Genomic DNA, 20,446 nt, shown 5'->3' with positions numbered 1-20,446 from the left:
GGAATTAAATGTAAGTTGCTCTGTGTGTTTTCCTTAGCAGTAGAAGTGTCTGTGCCGGTGCCCAGCATCCCGCTGCTTCTCTTTAGGAAGTATGGTCTTGCTGAACTGCATCACAGCTCTTCTCCTGTCCTCTGAAGCAGTGCAGCAGGGTTTGCTGCTGGCTCATGTGTACCACGTCTGACGTGGTGGGAACAGTCACCTTCCTCTGCAGCTTGAATCCTGTCCCATAAACTATAAAAAGGTACAGGATGAAACTGCTACGTGTCATTTGCTTCAACAAAATAATTCAAACTATGTCACAAGTATGCAAAAAAAAAAAAAAAAGACATTTAAGGAAACAAAGTCTTTTTTGGTCTGTTTTTAAAATAACCTGTGGTATCCCTAAACTATGATCTAAGCAGGAGGAGTAGGATATTTGGTCTTTTGTACCTGTGCTATTTTTCTGCATTTTCTGCTTTCTAAAGGCCAGAAGCCTTTCAGCACTCCTTCAGTCGAGTAAAGTACTGCTTTTGTAGCACCCACCCTGCCATGGATAGAGTGGGAGTCTATTACTTAAAGAATATGAAGTAACGCAGTCAGCTTAATCTTACTCCTAATATGTTTTACTTCATATTGTAATTAGTCTAAAGCATACACTTCAGATTTTTTTTTTTTTTTTGTCATTGCAATATTTTGTTTTGGGCGTTTTAATGCTCACCTTCAGTTACCTTACTTGCCTATTCCAATTTTATAGTCTTCCCAGTCACCCTCCAGTCCACTGTTGTTCATTCCCAGTAATGAACTGGAGGTCGCCTTGATTTCAGAAATCAGTTTTGGCCAAAAGTCCTGAAGGCTGATTTTAGAAGACTTTGACTGAAAATATTATTAATCATTTCGATTCATTGTGTACATTTAATGTCAGTGTTTAGTTACAGAAGTATATTAGCTGAATGATTTTATACTTCTAAAACTTACAGGAGTTTCAATATCAAAACTCTATTTTTCTGTCAGCGAATGTTAATAGGTCACCAGCCTAATTAGGGCTGAGCTTGCACTAATTTCAGATGTTACAGTGAGGGTGAAGATCTCACTTTACCTGCACCTGAAAACTGTGACGTGGGCATGAGTTCAACTGGAAGAAAGCTGCTCCCGGCCACAGCCCAGCTTTTCCTGCTCCATAGCTAGTAACAAGCTTTTATATTAGAATTTGGACTAGGTTTGCTTGGACCAGGTGAGTTTAGTGGTCTTTTCCAACCTTTATGATCCTATGAATTTGATGAGGGGCTGTACTCGGTTTATCACCACGCTTCTACAAAGACTGTAACCTGTAGCCTAGCTTTGATATCCCCTACATACTCAAATTGTTTGGGTCTTCTTCTGTGGTTGGTTCTTGCTTTTATGCAGTGAAGTGCATTCCTTCTGCCACCTCTTGTGCACACCCAATCCCTTTGATTTACCTTCCATAACCATCTCTTTTTGGCCTGAAGCTTAGACCCTTGTCCTTTTGCAAGCAGCTGGCTGTGCTGAATGCATCCTGCAGCATCTGCTGAACATTCCGTCCCAGCTGAAGCCGGCGAGATGCTCGCGTGCTTAAAAGCAAGCACAGTCAGATGTTTTTGTGGCACTGAACCCACAGTTCATTTCCTCTACTGTTGCTATGGTGTTTTTAAAGACGAAAGAGAAACAAAGGAAAACACAATTGTGCAGTCTACATTAGCTAAGGCAAGGAAAATAAATGGAGCTACTTTTCACCCTATTTTTATTTTTTTTTAATTAAATCTTCAGTATGGCTTGACTTCAAAAGGCTTTGCAGTGTTGCCTGGAAAATGCTTAGTGAACCGATGCTGGTGTATCGTGTTCTCCGTGTTGTACGAATGTATTCTTTTGAGAAATGTAATCCCTGTGCCCTGACTTTACAAGTTTTTAAGAAGCAATGCTCTCCAACCTCATTCCCAATTCCTTCATCTTTATCTCTTTAAAAATGTTTGTATGTGGTTAATATAACTTCTTATTTGTGTTTAAAGCACTGTTGAAGAGAGCAAACTCAATGCATGTCCGTGCACCAACAACCTCACAAGTTCTTCTGCTCTGCTGAGGTTAACTGAAACAGCTAGAAACAGAGTTTCTCACCAGCGATACCACAAGAATTGCTTTGCTGTGTCTACTTGAGCATTGTAAGTCTCAATACTGCCATTTATTTGCTATCCAAATCATAATCGATGGTTTTCCCCTGTGTTCGAATGTTCTGTTCGGTGAGAACAAAACCCTTTGGTTTTGTGCTCTGGTCGTGGTTTCTAACGTCAAAGCAGAACAGCTTTAACTGAGCTGTTCTCAATTAAACGAATCCTGATGGGTGTGAGCGTACCTACAGAAAAAGGAAACATTGGGTCCAGATGACACTCCCTCCTTTCCACCGCTCCTAATTCCCCTGTACTTCCAGCTAGAGAAAACCTGAAGACAAAGACACTGGGCAGCCCAAGCCTTGAGGCCAGCTGTCTCTTTTGACATATATTTCATCAGGCAGTTGTAGTTCCTGAATTACACACGTTCTTTGTCTCTTGCGTTGTGACCCCTAGCGCAGCTGGTGATGTTTCTGAAGGAAAGGCCAGGGATCGTCTATTCTGATCTCGTGCAAATCAGATCTTTGTGAACAGAAAGCCCATGTTTTCCTCACGTGGTCTGAGGAAGATCAGCTGGGAGAGGCTTTCCGTAGGTCCCCTATTGCCAGCCACCATGCACATCTTGGGCCAGAAGCCCTTATGAGTATTAGCTCAGAGAAGATTTAGCTGTTTTCCTCTTGATACGCATGGATAGGGTCATTGACTCCATGCAGCTGAAGGCCTTCTGTAATCGATTTTCAGAACCGTCTGAGGTCGTTGCATTCTGTGCCCCGAGGCATCGCAAGGATTTGTATATTGTGTGCTTTGACCTGATTCTTTTCTCCCCTCTCTCCCAATATCCCGAGGTAGATTTGCGATGCTTTGTTGTCCCTCACAAGCGTCTGAGGGGGGAGGGAGGGAGTAGAGATTTGATTTGATTTTTTAATTAATGCCTAGAAATTTACATGCAGAATTGCTGTTATCTTTTCCCTGCCCAAGCTTCAGTGTTAATGCCTTGATGGGGCCTTGGCATGGCGTGTTCAAATTGCTGGGACCTGTTCTGGCAGTGCCTTCACAAAAATATGTATGAAGCCACGAGACCAGACCATGGGTCTTTAGGATGTAGAGAAAATACTCATTTTGAGTCACGTGCCTTGCTTCTTAGCACAATACAGAGACAAAGGCATCATGTTGCACAGATCCCCAGTTTTAGCCAATTAACTGAATGTTCAAGATAATTTTCTTCTTCATTATGCTCAGCTCACAATGTTTTGATTTAATTCTATGCCTGTGCAAGTTAAAGTGTTGATATGGGTCTGTCTGTGTGTGCGGCTGGTGCTTGGCCATCATACACAAACAGAAGATACGAGCACAGGACTTCTCACATTAGGAATGTAGAAACAAAGAGATTTCACACAAGTGCAGGGAAAAATTTCAGGGGAAAGAACCTTAGAACAGGAAAAGACGAGTGTGCTGTTTCTTTGGATTTAACATCAATTGGATAGACGAATGTTTGTACATACTGCATCACATTAGCTCAGATTTGGTAGAAGTGCGAAAATGGGACAACTACTTTTCAAAATGCACTTTGGCAGAGCGGCTTATTCCTGTATGGGTGTAAGACACGGTCTGTGCTCAGATGGAGTCACCCTGCCCTCAAGAAGAGGCGCACAGAAAGTCTCAAGGCAGCACCCAAGAAAACGCCTCATTTAGGAGTGTTCCAGCCTCATTTAGGAGTACAGTCTCTAATTGCAAGAATGCCTTTGAAAACTGTATTAGGAATTTTCTCCACTAGCAAATCATCTATTTTCTTTTGCAGAAGCTAACAATGGAGAACTGACCTAAATACACGCAATTATGCAGGAAATTTTGCTTTGGGGCACAAAATGGAATTGTAGGCAGGGTATGAAAGTTAATTTGAATTTCAGACAGAGTCCCAACTGTTGCAGAATGGAGAGTCGCAGGAAACTGTATTTCAGGGGTTTTTCCATCCAGCTGTGAACACTGAATTTTCCTGCAGTAATTTTCTTATAAGCGAGACTTGTAAACGTTTGTAAAAGAGGCTGTCACTAGTGAAGCGTTCTCACCCTCTTCCCTCTTATGCTCTAAATAATTGTCTGCCTGTTCTCGGGGAGATGTCCCAGAATAGGGTGGCCTCTTTCTCCTGGTTGGTGTTCAATGCTGGATCTGGGTTGCTGCCACCAAGCCTGGCTGCTGCTGAACTCAGCCACAGAGAATTCAGCTGATCTGAAAACACGGTCTGGACATCTCAGCACCAGCACTGCTCTTTCTCTGAGCTCCTAGTAGAAATTTGGGCAAAAAAAAATGGGAGTTAAAATGCTGCACTTGCCTTCTCTTTCTTTTTGCAGGCAGAACAAAAAGCAGTGAAGATCAAAACAAGTTAATGAAAAAGAAAACAATTGCATGTAATAAATGGGAAGAGGCCAGAACTGTCAGTTCATTTCAACTGAATATAATGAGGAGTGATGAAAAAAACGGCAGAGGAACCAGAGAAGTCAGTAGAAAATTAGAAGCCGGTGGTCTCCTACTGATCCATATTTTAATTCTCTGGTAAGAGACTTGCATTTGCAGTGTGCTTCAGAAATCAGGACGTTGCAATATGGTAAACCTACACAAGTGCCCTGCAATGATGCTTCTTATTGAAGAAAAGCCTTCATGTAGGGATGTCAAAGCCTTCCCAAGGGCAGGATGCTGTTAATGCTGCTCTTAGGCTGTAGAACAGCAGTTTGTCTTCTGGAAGAGTCAGAGAGCAAGAGGTGGTTACACGAGGAGATGTGGTGGGACAGCCGTGCTGTTCTTGTGTCTGGGACCCACGTCAGTTTCCAGTGAATCTGCGGAGTCCAAAATTGCTGCAGCACAGCCTTGTACACATTTGTGTGCTCTTAACCTTGGAGCAGCTGGAGGTAAGGGAAATCTCCAGGGCCTGGGGAAAACATGGGGAAACAGGCAAGCAAAAGCCTGGTGGTGGCTTAAGTACTGCACAGAGCCCTCATCTCACTGACGGGCCAGTTTCTTACAGCACTTGAGTTCCAGTCCGATTCGGAGATAGGTAGGATTTACCTTTTTAATACTATTCATTTTCAAAGAACTTGTTCATACAAGAGCTATCCGCTGCTTCAAACACCGAGAATGTGATTGTGTTTTCAGACGCCCTGCAAGAGAAGTGTCCTTCAAGAAAACTGTGTTCTGAAAGGCTTTTGAGTTACTGTGTGTGCCACAGAGATGGATTCACTCGCTGACGCCGGCCTCAGTGCGCACAGTGCCCTGGGCTCATGCTGTCCCAGGAGCGTACAGTGATGAAGGGAGCACGCAGCTCCCAGCTGAATCTAGGCAGGGCTGCAAAGGCTGTTTTGGCAGTCAGGGTGAGGCTGTAAGCCTAACACTGGGGGGATGGCAGCAGAGATGTGCACTGACTGAGAGGTGGGAATAGAGACAAGTAGTGGCAACAGCAAATGCACGGGATGGTGATGAGACAGAAGCACAGTGGCTGAGGCTGGAGGCACCTCTGGAGGTGGTCTAAGTCCCTCTCAAGCTCACAGCAGCAGCAGCTGGAGCAGGCTGCTCAAAGCTGTGTGGAGTTGTGCTTTTAATATCTCCAAGGAAGAAATGTCCACAGCTTCCTGGGCAGTGTGTGACAGTGTTTTATCCCCTTCACCATACATAAGCTTTTCCTTTTGTTTCTATGGAAGCAGTTCCCTGTAGTTTGATTTGTGCCCATGACTCTTATCTTTTCACTGGACACCACTGAGAAGAGTCTGGCTCTTCTACTCCTTCTCCTACCAGGTAGGTAAAGACTGAGCAGTTTCCTCCAGAACCCTTTTTTCTCCAGGCTGAACAGTCCCAGATCCCTCAGCCTTTCCTCAGCAGAGAGATGTTCCAGTCACTTCTTCATCTTCATGGCCTTTTGCTGGACTCAACCCAGTACATCCATGACTCTCTGGCCCTGAGAAGCCCAGGACTGGACCCAGCATTCCAGACTCCATCATCACCCTGTTCATCCAAGCCTGGACATGCTATAACAACAAATCAAAGGACAAGACCTGCAAACTGAAATGAATGATCCCATTCCTCACTTTTCCCTTGTTATTGTTGTACTGCTGGTTTGTTTTACAGCTGTGCCTCGGGGCATCTGTCAGGGCACGGATCTGGCCCCATGTGCATGCAACAGGCAAATTCCAGGAGCCTCAGTGGAACAAAAAGCCAGTGTCACAGCTGCCACCAGACCTGAGTTTTTACAGCACTTCTATTACCACACCTGATCCTGTGCACAGCCATCAGCAAAGTCAATGGCAACTCCTTGCACAAAGGCCCAGGCTGTGCAGTCTGACTCAAGCACCAATGGGGCAATCCTCTGTTCAGGGACTGGGAAGGGAGGGGGTGAGCACTACTTGAGCTGAATACCCTGCGTCAGCTCTGAGGCCCTGCCAGCTAAAATCTTTCATTAATTCAAACTTTAAATAGCTGCAGCAGCATTTAGTGCACAAAGCACCATGCTTGCGCCCAGCCGTGGGCTGCTGCAGGTGTATCTGTCTCCCAGCTGTGCTGCCATGCTCACAGCTTTCCTATGACCCAGGCCTTGTGTCAGCAGAGACCCTGCAGCCCGCTCTGTACAGTCTCCTGGGGTTAGAGGCAGGGAGCACTCATGCCCTTTGTTCCCCGGGTAAATTCTATTTCCCTTTCCATTGTGCCGTGCTGGTTGTCAACGAAACGTTACACCGGGGATAAGGGAATTCGACAAAGAAACTTTGGTGAAGGCTGGCAAATTACAGTCCTTTACTTGTGAATGGGGGTGTCATAAGAGATGGGTTGAAGCAATGCACCTGGTGTAAATAATTACATGCTTGCAATGGGGGGAAAGGGCTGAAGGCAAGCTAAATGCCAGGGGATTGTTTGGGATGGCAAAGGAAGAACTTTTCATGCGGGAAGAACAAATGCACTGCTCAGGAGTCTGCTGGTGACAGAGTGATTACTCTTTTCTTCCTCATTCTTTCCCTTACTTTTAGGGTTTTGTTCATCCTCCAACACTTCCCCTTGTTGTTCTTGTTCCCAGAGCAACACCTGGAGGCAGGGGCTGTCTTAGGAGAGGAACCCCACTGCGGCACATTCCAGCCAAGATTGTATTTCAAATCACCTGGGTCTTCGTTCCTTCCAACACCCCTTTGATCTACAAACTGCTCCTTAAATGACTGAAACAGGAACTTGAGCCCCGGTGAATTGGCTTTACCAGCCCTCTGAGACGAATTTCTTAGACCTGCAGCAACTGTGATGTGGTCAGTGAATGTTTTAAGTGGTGGTGGTGGTCCTTGCATGGAGATGTGGAAAGAAGCTGAGCTTGCCACAACGGAAGCTCTCTTTGTGGTTATTTCCAATGCCTTCTGTAACGCTGATTTGGGTAAAATATGAAATACAGAAAGATCTTATCTTGGGAGTGTTGGTACTTGAACAACTCCAGCCCACCTTGCAATCCTGCATGTCCAAAAGAGATCACGAAGAGCAGCTATGATGCTTCCATGACTCTTCCAGGCACCGTAGTACAGGGAGAGCACCCAGAGGCCAACGCACAAGGCTGAGGTTCGCTGTGCAGTGGTGGAGCGGTGAAGGTGATGGTTAACAAGCCTCTGTGCTTGGGCGTGGGGAAACCCGCTGTGCATTACTGCTCTTCCAGATGAATTTTTTGACCCTGAAATGAACAACATGACAGAACAGGCATTGTAGAGATAAGACTAACGAAGGGAGGTAACTCAGCCCATTAGCAAGGATTATTTATGACCCCTTAGACAAGAGAAATGTAAATTCTGAAACAAAACCCTTAATTTCCATCTTGCCTTCTTTTCTTTGTGTGCTTTGTTTTTCAGATTTTAATATAAAACATTGGAACAGCAACTGTCATTGGACAGCTTCCCACTGCGTGATTTTCACTCATCCATTTATCTACCATAGCTCCTCCCTCTCCCTCCCCCTGCCCTCTCCCCCAGAAATCACTGTAACTCAAGGGAGAAGAGTCAGGATTCTGGCAAAACCTGTTCCTAACTCAGCAAGTGAAATCTTGCCCCACTGACACCACTGGCGCGTTGATGTTGCCTTCATTTGGGCCAGCACCTACAGCAGCTGGTGAAACCTGGGCAGCTCCCCGCTCACCATATTACTTAGCTCTTGTCATGCTCTGTTTCTTAGTGTCTCCGTTACGAGTGACTAATGCGGCAACACAGCGCTGAGCGTGGCTCTCCCTGGGGCTGGGGATCTCGTGTCAGAGGGTACGATCCAGCTCACATTGAGATGGATACATTAAATCTTTTTACTCGATGCCTTGTCAAGAAAAGCCAATCTGCCCGCTATCAAATGCACTGAGAGCGCCCCAGCCCATGGAAGTAGTTTTGTGTGCTCATTGATACAGAATAGATTGTCACTAAACCTTTCAGGCATTGTTGTCAAGGTCGATAATGCTGATCTATTTTAGCACAACAGGGGGGTAAGAAAAGGATTCTATCAAGACATGACCTTTAAAAGACCCTGTCTTTCGAGATGCAAAACAAAAAAAATGTGGAAAGGATATGATGTTGTTACCTTCAGTCTGATCTGAGCCGGCAGTAATTACACACGTTAGCAAGAAAACAGCTCAGGAAATGATCTGGTTAGTAGCGAGATGTTACGAACAACAAACAGCATGCTAATTTGATGAGTTCACATAAAGGCATTTAAAGTACATTTTTCCCGCTGTGATTTTTAGCATTCTGCTAGCTTCCTTTTCATGGAACATGTCCAACTGCACTCTTCTTGTGGCTGCCCTTGACCTTGCCTCCTGCTTATGTTACCCGGTGCTGCTCTTCTGCTGGTTTCAAGCTGACCATTAACAGGCTGCCCAGAGAGCTGTGAACGCCCCATCCCTGGAGGTGCCCAAGGTCATGGATGAAGCCCTGGGTAGCCCGAGCTGGTGGGGGGCACCCAGCCCATGGCAGGAGGTTGGAACTCAGTGATCCCTTCCAACCCAACCATTCTGTGATTTGCTCTTTGCAGCCATGCCTCTGCGCAGTCCTTAGGTCTGGAGTGGGAGCTCTGCACCACAGTGCCATGAAGCATTCAGGAGGCTCGTGCACGAGATGCCCATGCACTGGATAAAGTCTTCAGCCACGGAGAAGGTAAAGCAGAGATTGTGGCAGAGGGCCCAGCCAGATTCGCTGTATATGCTGAAAGCAGTTTAGTTGTTTTGAGATTAGTCTCAAATCACTGCTGAGCCCACTTTTTGTGTTGATACAGACACCAAAAATGAGCTTTTAATTTCTTCTATACATCCCTTCTCAGGTTCCTGAGGTGCAAGCACTTTTCTCCAGTTTTCTGTTGAAAGCAAGCAGGTTTTGTCATGCTGTTTTGCAATTTAGCACTGCCTGATATGGATCAGAACATGACCTTACGACCTTTTTTTTAGGTACATGACTCTTTCATCACTGCTTTTCCTCCCTTCATCAGAATGATGATAAATGGGGATGAAGTTTCATGTCTAAATCCATGATTCTCTGCCAAGTTCTTTAAACTCACACGCGTTACGTTAGTCAGCATCTGTAGACATTATAATGTCTAATAAAAAGATCTGATATGCAAAATCACCAGCCTAGCTGATCTTACTTGGGAAGAGCTATAGGTAGGAGTAGAACAAGTGTGTAACACAAGCAGTTTTCCAGTCAGCATAAATAAGTTGTTGCCTACTTTGCTCCAGGGAACTAATTTTTCATGTGCCACCAACACTGGCTTTTTCGCTTGACTTGATCTGTATTGTGGCATATGCAGCAAGCCTTTCTCCCTTCCTCTACGTTACATTTATTTTAGGCCAGTATAAATACATCTCCGGAAACACGCAGGGAAGAGACTCTAAAGGTCCTTCATGCATTCCATTTGAACTGTTTGATTCTTGCTTGGATGGGAGAACCTTTGGGAGAACAAGGGAAAGCAGTGGTTTTCTTTCTGTACAAGGAGCAAATAAATACTTTGACTACTTCCCCACCTTTTGGTATACATGCAAGAAGCTGAGCGCTTAGGACTCTGCCTATTGAAGGAATGTATGTTATGGCATTTGTCTTTTTGCACGAAGTGTTACCTCATGATTAGGAGCTTTCAGCAAGAAACTGGTTCAGAGGTCACTTTACCACAGCAAATCTGAGGCTGAAAAGAATTTCCTCCCCACACCTTTTGCTCTTGGTCCCTTGAACTTTTCCAAGAGAAGCCAGAAACAAACCAACTGCCTCTGACCTTCTTCAGCTCCTCAGCTTGGCCTTATCCAAGCAGCAAAATCACTGGCCCAAGGCTGTCCCAAGCCCACTTCAGTTCCAGGCTGTATTGTGGAATGCCTCTCTCTTACGTTTTGGAGCAGGGCAACAACACTGTGTGACTGGAAGGTAGTTCTTGTGTGACTGAGCTCAACTTTCCACTACGGGGAACCATGTCTGTAATCTTGTTGGTAGACCATGCCTGTGGCAAGGGTGCTGGAATCCAATGAACCTTGAGGTCCCTCCCAACCCAAACCATTCTGTCATTCTGTCATAGATGTACGCATCGACGAGCAGTGAAATGGCCATTAGACTTGTTGGATGGGCAGACCTAGAAAAGGGTGATTAATTCAGAGCAGGGAATAACCACAAAATAGAAATATTTCTATAGTTTGGGAAAGTCCAGGCTGTGTGTTTTTTGCTGTCAGCAGAGATGAAAAATGGTGGATTTATAGGCCAGCTAAGATGCACCCACAGAAACTTGGCTTTTGATAAAGCAAACACATGCAGTGCTGCCTAACAGAAATATTCCCTTAAACCCATGCATTATACTTTTAAAAGAGAGACCATATGTACAAATACATGATCGTGATATATTTGAACAGAATCACTAAGCTTTGCCAGCGTCCTGAACCATGAAAGCTGTGGATGTTTATGAATGTCAGCAAGATCTCCAGTGAAACCGTAACATTGGTATTTACTGCAGGACTTCATTACTATTTATTAATGTATGAGATCATAGATCTGAAAGTATAAATAGTTGGAGGAATTTTCTGTGGACAGCAAGAGCGTGGTCTAGAATATATTTATCTGGGATATGCAAGTGATGCATGGGAGATGTTAAACAAAGGCTTTTTCTTGGATGTCTTTTTATAAGCTCTCATTCAGTTCGTATTTCAGCCATCACAAACAAGGCCCAAGCTCAGGCAAGGAGGGATTACATAACTTTTTTATTATTTCCATTATTTTGCTTGATGTATTTAGAACGGCTTGATAAATTAATCATGACTCATGGTCCGATTCACAGAAGTTTGTCAGCCGGTTTGCCTGCTTGCCTTTGCAGAGCTTAACATGGTGCGCTTCAGCTTGGGATGCCTGGACGCTTTCCTGCTCAACCTGCTGTAGGGAAGGGCTTCAGCAGGGGTTGCACTCGATGATGTCCCCAGGTCCCTTCCAACCACGACAATTCCATGGTTCTGTCGTGATTCTACAATCTGTGTTGTCAGGAGCTATTGGCTGACTTCTGACTCCCTCCTCCTCCCGTTTATGCTAAAAAACAGTATGATGACCATCACGTCGTTACAATTCAGATCTAGTCAAGCACGAATACATTTGGTCGTGTTGTCTTTTTTATTTTTTAATCACCATCCGGTTATTTTGTGCATATATACTTAAATAAAGCTGATAATTCTGTTGGGAACTTTCTTCCCTGATCCAGAATTTTCCTCTTTTAGGTATTCCCCACATGGCTCCGAGGGGATGTTCTCCTAATGTCCTGGAATTCCTAGCGTACTAGATTATATCAGCTCTTCAGATTGTCTGTCCCCAGAAGTAAATAAGATTCAGCTTCAAAAAGTGCAAAAGAACTTGTCATTTTCTCTCCAGGTTTCCAGCAGCTCTAGCTCCTTCGTATTACCTCCCTGACCTCACTGTCAATTCTCATGTATTCTCTGCAGCCCTACGAGCAGGAGCAGCTCATGACATCGCAGTGCAGTGTCACAGCTCTCTTCGACTTCCAGGCTGCCCCCAGGCCCCACATCAGATGCTGCTGGCTGCCCTGTTTTGTGATGCATGTTGCAGAGGGCTCCTTGCACAGCAGGAGAGCCATGAGCTGCCTGAGGACTGCCACACCGCAGGCTGTGCTATGGTCCTGCAGTCCTGCCCTACCTTGTGGCTGCATGGGGCTTGCTGAAGTGCTGGGAGCTTCGTACCATATGATGTGGTATCCTACAACGAGTCGTCTCTGCTCCATTTGCCATGGCCAGTACGTTTCAGCACCAGCACCACTTCTGTCATCTTTGTAAGCCAGGAGCTCCTGATTTGGCGGCACCAGAGATGTCCCTCAGCCATGACATTTGGGTGAGACAACTGACTTTTCACCAAACAAAAAGCAGTGTGATGTGATCTGGTTCCGCACCAAAAAAACCCTCACCAGTCAATAGGAAACACTCACCCAGACCCACTGCTTCCAACATGGACCTGAGCTACTTCAGAGGGCGTGATGAATAAGAACGAGGCAGGGGGTTGGAACTAGATGATCTTAAAGGCCCTTCCAACCCAAACCATGCTATGATTCTATGACTGTATGAAGGAAAGACCCTTTCCAACACGCAGCCAAGGGGAATCTGAATCTCTGATGGAGGATTTTAGGAAATCTTGGGTCTATGGAGATGTTCAATGTGTTTGCAGAAACACTCCACCAGCAGCAGCACTCTTGAGCTCCTGAAGTTCTAAATGAAGAGTTCCAGGAAAAAAAAACAAAGTCAAATAGAGATGCTACAGTTAAAAGTACACAGGACACACAGCTCAGAGCCCCAGAGCTCCACAGGGTCCCTGGGTAGAACTAGGAGAATGACTTGGCTGCAAAATCTCTCCCTTGAGACAAATATCAAATAAATGAACAAACAAGTGATCACTCATTCAGCTATTTCAGAAAGTTATGAATCACATAGGTTTAATTAAGCTGTTCATAAAAGGCCATTTCAGCGCTAACAAAATCGGGCATTTAAATTTCTGCACGAGTTTTTCATGCTAAGTTTCCTTAACTGTAAAGAAAAAGATTTCAAGGGACTTCGAAGAAGGCAAAAGTTTGCATTTCAGTTTAAACTGAAGACTTAATTCAAAGTACAAGTGAAACTTAGGTCTGCAGGTAATGCATTTGATTTATTAGAGACTTTATGTGGCGGGGAAGTGGGGGGGATGGGGAGGAACAAGGGGAATCAAAGCAGAGAACCTCACCATTTCAGCTGCAATTCGAGTTTTTCAAGACTTGAGAATTTTCAGGCTCCCCCAGCAAACCAAGAAGTTCCTCCACTCACCCCACGAACGTGCTCTGGAACGATAAAGCACTGGTGCCTCTGCAGCTCGAAGGTAAAGCTCTGTGAGTAGAGGGACTTGCTGTAAGCTCAGAGCAGGGGATGGAGGCAGCAAGTCTGTGACTGCAGCAAATGCTTTGCACTGATGGCGTAGTACCCCTCAGGGGGGGCTTAAGCTGTCAGCCCGGCATGGAGGCAGCGATAAACTGTTTGTAAATAAAAAGACAGCTTAAAGCAAACATGACTGTGTTTATAAATGCAGTCTGCCATCTCAGCTTATGGTGGTCCTTCCATCTTGGTGTCTCTTCTGTTGGGTGATCCTCATGGTAATGTGTTTCCTAGGAGCTCTTTTCTAGGAAATTACCCAAACAGTGTCCCATCTAAAAACGACCCTGCCAAATCAGAGCAATAACTCATTGCATTCAACATTATATTTTCTGTTAATCTAATTATTTCTTCAGCTTTGCCAGTGTCATGCTGCTGACTTCAGAATCTCTCCCACCCTGAGGTGACTAGTCCATGGCATGGTGGGAAGGACCATGTCTTTCTGCAGTGGAGAAGGGTCCACACCACCCCAACCCCATTTTGATGGCAGAACATCCCCCACCAGAGGTTTGTGAGGTATTTATTAAAAAACAACCCATGCCTGAGGTGCACTGAGCCCTTTGCGGGGCGTGGGGGCACTTGAGGAGGCCCAAAGCTGGGTCTGCATCTATGGTGTGGAAAATCCCAACTGCCTTGAAGCTCTGCCTCCGCTACAGGCAACTTCAGTGAGAAGAAACCCTTGGGGACAGCTTCTCCCCAGGACAGCAGGCCTCCTTTTGTCCCAGTGCTTGCCATGGCAGCCCCAAGCCTTCACCTTCCTGTTGCCCACACCTCCAGTGTGAGGAAGAGGGTTCCAGCCAGTGGTGAGGCCTGATGGGTGGCCACACCAGGCAGCCATCTATGGCACCCGGCCCAACCAGGAGGCATCTGATGTGTGAGTCCCACAGGGGTGATGAAGCCAAGTGCTGCAGAGGTCAAGGGAGCAGTAGACTATGATCATTAGTGGTATGCATTATCATCACATCCATTTTTCTTTTTTATCTCAGTATGTGCTTTACACATATGAGAGGAACAAGCGTGCTCAAGCAGGGCCTGGCTTGAGACTCAGTATCATGCATACTTCATGGGCTATGGTGCTCTACAGCTGTTAGAAGGTAAGTTTATTGATGTTTGCTGGTGTTGATTTTTCATTTTGGATAGGTAATAAAGCATGTTTATTGCTCTAACAACTACAAAAAATGAATGTTAGCTATTTTCCAAGAGTGGCAGTGTTCCTACAAGTGATGGGTGACTTTGTGCTGACCTCGGGCTTGGGGCAAATGTTTCATTTCAAAATCAGAGAATCACAGATTCGTAGAATCCTTAAGGTTGAAAAAGAGCTCTAAGACCATCTAGTCCAACCATCCACCTGCCCACTAAACCATGTCCCATGTACATGTTTCTTGAACACCCCCGCCATCTCCCTGGGCAGCCTGTTCCAGTGCACTACTGCTCATTTGGAGAAGTTACTCCTAATATCCAACCTGATATCTAAAGAGGTGAATGATGATAATGCTGCCGCAAAGCCTGTTCCACCAAGGGACAAAGCTCCTATCTATCCCTTTCTAAAATTTTAAGAAGAAAGTAAATGGAAAAATACTGTAATCTGGATGTGTAGGCTTGTCTCAGATTGTATTAAGTGCAAATATCTTAAGTGTAGAGTTGTAATTAGGGCCATGGCACACAGTAAAGAGACCGTGGAGTGTTTAACATGCTACTTTTTTCAAATCAGCAAGTCCCATTACAGCACATTACCGTAATGTCTTCTGTCATGCTCATACTTCTTTGCTTCGTTAGAGCTCAGCGTCTCACAGACACACAGCTGCTGTTTGCATGAGGTATTAGGAACCCTGTCTCATGGGCATCAGTTATTTCCATTTCAGCTGTGCTGTGGTTAAAGTCAGTAACCGCACCATGGTTTTCAGTCTCTCATGTGCTGTGCTGTCCGGGCAGTAAAGCAGAAATTCCTACGTGTTATCTCTTCCAGCTGTGATCTTGAAGCGTAAGATACAATTTTTTTTCCCGTAGGTGTTGTGTTTAACCACACGTAGAGGAAGTGCATCACTTGCTGAATGTACTTTTTCGTCAGATTCTAATCACGATCGTTGACATATGGTGAGAACCAGGAAGCAGAATGGAGACAGACCAAACATGACCTTTACCTGTACTGAGTCCGTCTACACTGCAAACCAAACGTAGGCAGGTTTATTTAAGTGACTTAATGCTGCTGGGTGTTTTTATTAATGCTTACTCCTTCTTGCAATAGAACAACAGAACAACAAATTAAGTACATGGTTAGCAGGCAATATTGCTGGTAGGTGGATGGTTGGACTAGATGATCTCAGAGGTTTTTCCCAGCCTTAATGATTCTGTGATTCTATCTGAATATGTCTTTAAAAGGCCTGAATTTTCAGAGGGTGTCTCAACAGCTCATAAAAAGCCACGTCCCTCTGTTGTCTTACAATTGGGAGCTTGGAAATCTCTGCTCACTGCGGAGGATCTTGATTCACAGCTTAGGTTATTTCTTTCATACAGGAAATACGCTGCCTTGAATTGGACTCGAAAAGCAGGGGAGAAGGTCAGGTGCAATGAAAACAGTGAGCTGCACAACATTTGCACCTATTTCTTTGCTAGTGATACAACTATACAAATAGCTTCTAGCAGAACGGCCCCAAAAGGAAGATACAGAACAAGGATGCCTGTCTGGAGACTGTCAGAAGCAGTCTATAGGATCTAAAGCCCAGCTATGACAATTCTGGGAGGATGTCTGAAATGTGCCTGCGGTAGAAACAACGTAAAGCCGTTGAGCAGATTTTTATAGCAACTGTTCTCAGAAGCTGGCTTAACCCCGCCGTGCCTCTGCTCTTCCAGAGAGATTTTTGCATGCTTCAAAACTCGACGCAAGAGGGCTCCAGTTCCATTTGTCAGGAGAAATCCCGGCTGCTGAAAAGAGCGCAGCCAGGCTGAGAGGAGCAGCTTCCCGGCGGTGCAGCGCTGGAGCACGGCGACAAAGCAGCGTGTCACTGCCCGCAGAAGTGTCTGGTGTGTGCCTGGCTCGCAGATCCCCGGGGGAGACGGGAACAGAAGAACCTGGAACAAGCACAGCAGGAATGTAGCTGTAAAAATGAATGCAAACACGTTGTGCGTGAAAGCCTGAGGTTTTGTGCTCGAACACCGGCATTAGGGGGAGGTCAGGAGGAGTTCACTCTGCTTGCTCCAGCTCCTGCAATCCGCAGCCTCGTTCACTCTTCCTCTCCTCCTCACGCAGCTCTGAACCAGGCTGTGGTACACAGAAGGAGTGAGAGCTGGCCCTCTCTGAAGCTCACAGTGCTGTTACAGCAATACTGATCCCCTGTCATCTCAGGCTCTGCTCGGTGGTTTGCCTCGTGAAGGTTTCTGTTCTGCACCAGGATTTGTCCCTGCCAGGCGAGTATTGCACTGCCCCTCACTGTCTCCCCTGCGAGAACCATCTCCCTGCTTTTAACAGAGCTTCGTGAACTTCTTCCTGCTGCCTTAGAACGCTGTCAAACTCAGACAAGTGGCAGAGGGCCCATTACTGCATGCAGGATCTCACCCAAACTGTGTTCTCCCCTCGTACGATTCAGCGTATGAACGAATGCTGGCACGAGACAGTGTATTTTCTCAGGGCTTTAACTTACTTTTTACAAGGAAGGAGTGGTCTGTCTGTGATGGGAGGGACTGTCTGTGCTTAGCAAGTTGCTGAGCATGGTACCTGGATCCCAGCAAAGGCTAAAGGTTAATCCCGCAAACTGACTTCACTGCCACTTCTGAAAATCAAGCCCATGTTGAATTCCTCTGCACAACGTGGTGCTGTCGTAGGGGGTAGCTCTGGTAGTCCACAGTTTGCAGAGTTTCATGGCTGAAATTATCAGTATCTCCAGTTTAGTTGCTCTGTGCAGCCCCTTAAATATTACCTTTGTATAAAACCCCACGGCCTGACCCTCCTGAAATGCAAAGATCCCTCATGAAATTCAGCTTTAGAAAATGCAGGTGTTGCAACACCTGCCTTTACTCTGACAACACGTTACTGCAATTAGCTTCCCAAAGCCTTGCTGTATGGGGAGAGGGAGATGCACACGAGAACTCCAGGCATCGCTTGAAGCAACAAGAGCCTCTTTTCTTCGTGGTGCCAGAATTAAGAGACAAAAAGTTTCATGGGTGGTCTGCGGTGACGGGGGAGAAATCTTTTCCTTTCCTTTTCTTTTCCATCCTCTGCAAACAAGCAGCAAAGAATAGGTTGCTTTCAGCAGGCGGAATGTTCCTATCACTTTTAATTGCACCTTTCAGCGAATTTACCAACTGCTCCGTTGCCATTTATTGGCCAGGGGGCAAAGTGTGAAAGGTGGTGATCTGGAGTGTGCTTTGTGGGGCTGAACTCACTGTGAGGTTGGTGATATCCAGCCCTTGGCTTGTTTGATTGCACGGTGCCCAGGCTAAGGGACACGTTTGTGACCCACAGTAAAGATAAAGCCAGAAAGCTTTACAGGAGAATAGGTGTTCTGGATTCTTTCTTAGGGAAAGCAGCTGCCCATATTTGCTTGGATACAAAGTGGATTCACAGAGTCACTGAATCATACAATGCCATGTGTTGCCCATAGTAGTGGTAAGTTTCACAGAAGTTAATGTTTAATCAATGCCTTCCCATCCACATGGCATAGCTCCGAACAGGTCTCAGCAGTGTGAGCCAGCTTCACCAGTTTAGTTGCCAGTGCACCTCCTTCAGCCTCCCTAGCTGTCTCCTGGAGCTAGATGTGGGTCCCCATTTAAACACGCTCTTTTATAACCTGCTGACCGTGGGAAAACACTTTTGTACGCTCCGATATTTCAGAGTGTTCCCATGAACAGTGAATGCCTGTGTGTGTCCCAGCCCAGGCAGATTTTCCTCGCACATGGCCCAGTGGCCAACCAGTGATGTTGTGTGATTGGCACAGCTGTGATTTGTAAACAGGGATGGATGGAGGCTCAGGAAGCTGGCTCATGCCTTGCCTTGCCTGCAGGCTCCCCGTGGTTTTGTGCATAGTGCATGGGTACCTCCACTATCTCTGAGCACCAGGGACCCAGGGCTTTCTCTGGGATGTGTTATCTACTCACTTCCACTTGCAGAACTGGGTGCGGGCAGATGGCAGATGCCCCTGCCTCCCCTCCTTCGACTGCTTTGATGTTCACATTCCTCATCCCATCACAGCAGTCAGAATCATACAGTCACTGAGGTTGGAAAGACCACTAAAATCATCTAGTGCAACCACCAACCCGTGCCTGTGATCACTGTAGACCATGTCACCTAGTGCAACAGTGAGATACTAAATTTTTGAGGGTTTTTTTGAGTTTTTTGGGATACTGAGTTTTTTGCCTCGGTCTTCACTGGCAGCCAGTATTTTTGTATTTCTCACGTCCCTAAAGCTCACATCCCTGAGCCTCTAGGTGGGAACCTGGGGGGTAAATCGCTCCCCTGCCGTAAGGGCAGAGCAAGTCTGAGACCACCTCATGAGACTGAATATATACAAGTCTATGGGGCCAGATGGCATGCTTTCCAGGGTCATACAGGAACTCTCTGATGTGGTTGCTGAGCTGTTCTCCATCGTATTTGAAAAGTTGTGGCTGTCAGGCAAAGTCCCCAGGGACTGGAAAGAAGGAAATGTCACTCCCATTTACAAGAAAAGGATGAAAGGAGGACCCAGGGAACTACAGGCCTGTGAGCCTCACCTCTGCCTGGGAAGGTCATGGAACAGATCCTCCTAGAAGACATGTTAAGGCACATGAGGGATGAGCAGGTGATCCGAGACAGCCAGCATGGTGGCTTCACCAAGGGAAGGTTGTGCCTGACCAGTCTGGTGGCCTTCTTTGGTGGAGTGACAGCATCGGTGGACAAAAGGAAGGCAGCTGATGTCATCTACCTGGACTTGTGCAAGGCCTTTGATGTGGTCTCCCACCACATCCTTATCTCTAAATTGGAGAGATATGGATATGAGGGGTGGGTATTCAGTGGATAAGGAATTGGTTGGAAGGCCATAGACAGAGGGCTGTGTTGAATGGCACACAATGGCAGTTGGAAACGGGTGATCTTTGAGGTCCCTTTCAATCCAAGCCATTCTATGGTTCTATGGCAGCACTGGACACTGCTGCAATAGGGGCCACCAACCAGTCTCCTGCAGCCCATGTCCTCATGTGCACACTCATCCATGCACGTGGAAGAAAGGAAGCAGGATAGCTACAAAAGCACAGTGCCTAGTTTTCTATCACCCTGCGTGCTCTGCGGGGGTAGCCCAGTGTGTCTGAGCAGTGCTGTCATTCCAGCCTGGGTGAGAGCACGATGGTGGGAGAAGAAAAAGGCAGCGGCAGCTCTGGCCAGAAAATATCCTTGAGAAAGAGTTGGTAAGTCAGCAAAAGTTCTCTCTTCTATCATCTGAAATCTGATAGATAAAAAAGTATGCAGAAGAGACCCTATGTGATAACCTCTATGCCAAAGACCCAGTATTATAACCTCTAGCTGCTTTCCTTTACAATCTCTTAATTTAATGGTCTTGCTGAAGTCCTCAGGAAGCTCTGTATATAACATTCAATCCTCTGAGTTCAGCCCCATTGCAACAGGATGTGCTCATATGAGCAGCTCAGGTCTGAAGACCTGTTATGCACAAAGCAAACTGCCATCAGCTTTATAATCATTTTGAAGGGTGTCTGCTCTTTGCCTGATTAGCAACATCCTCAAGACTTACACTCTTAGTTTGAATACAACTTGGGCCACACTTAAAAAGAGCTATTTAGGAAAGCAGAAAAAGACTCAGAAGTTCAACTGACTTTTCTTACAGCCAGGTAAGATGGTTGTGAGTGCTGAAAATGTTTTCAGATATACATTGCTCTCTTATAAAGTGAACAGAGTCCAAGCATGACTTTAACACAGAGGTCCAAGATAGGTGTACTGCTGAGCAATGGGTTTAAGGGGAACACAGAC

At 45.9% G+C, this 20,446-nt stretch overlaps 2 long non-coding RNA genes across 3 annotated transcripts; both read left to right on the top strand.

The window, feature by feature from the left end:
- On the top strand, positions 54-13,240 carry LOC110401952. Its single transcript, XR_002440711.1, has 3 exons — positions 54-2,153; positions 4,448-9,235; positions 12,034-13,240. It is a non-coding gene; the product is annotated as an uncharacterized LOC110401952 (long non-coding RNA).
- On the top strand, positions 13,317-19,131 carry LOC110400743. 2 transcript variants are annotated; one of them, XR_002440044.1, is made up of 3 exons: positions 13,317-14,004; positions 14,484-14,591; positions 16,012-19,131. It is a non-coding gene; the product is annotated as an uncharacterized LOC110400743 (long non-coding RNA). The 2 variants fall into 2 exon arrangements; XR_002440045.1 differs by having other exon boundaries at positions 13,317-14,013.

Source organism: Numida meleagris, chromosome 6, assembly GCF_002078875.1.
Source record: "Numida meleagris isolate 19003 breed g44 Domestic line chromosome 6, NumMel1.0, whole genome shotgun sequence".
Taxonomy (NCBI): Eukaryota; Metazoa; Chordata; class Aves; order Galliformes; family Numididae; genus Numida; species Numida meleagris.
Note: the sequence above shows the minus strand (reverse complement) of the source record. Positions and strands in the feature narration are given on the sequence as shown.